The sequence below is a fragment of the Penaeus monodon genome, chromosome 19, assembly GCF_015228065.2.
Source record: "Penaeus monodon isolate SGIC_2016 chromosome 19, NSTDA_Pmon_1, whole genome shotgun sequence".
NCBI classification, from domain to species: domain Eukaryota; kingdom Metazoa; phylum Arthropoda; class Malacostraca; order Decapoda; family Penaeidae; genus Penaeus; species Penaeus monodon.
In genome coordinates this window covers 2,154,061-2,154,419 of record NC_051404.1, presented here as the reverse complement: position 1 = coordinate 2,154,419, position 359 = coordinate 2,154,061, and positions in this window count along the sequence as shown.

Below are 359 nucleotides of genomic sequence, written 5' to 3'. Positions count from 1 at the left end.
TTCTAGCGGTACTATAATCAATAATATTTCTGTTATGGTAAAGCTCTCCTATGATACGCTCGATGTTGCGCTTTGAAATAGGCTGTACTTCATTTTCGACGTTATAATGTGGGTGATTCATTTAATTAGTCAAATTTAACTCCTGAATCCTTATTATATTAGTTTTAATGAGCGAAGAGCTGAACGTCATTAGTTTTCAAACTTTATTATGACTAGACAAGGCTAGATCTCTCCCAATTAAGTTAGTTAAGTTAGTTTTTGTAATCAGGTGAGGGGGAAACAATTCAATAATACAATTACAGAATGAGATGTTTTTCGCAACTGTATAGGTAACAGAGTCACGGCAGACTTATGTAGGA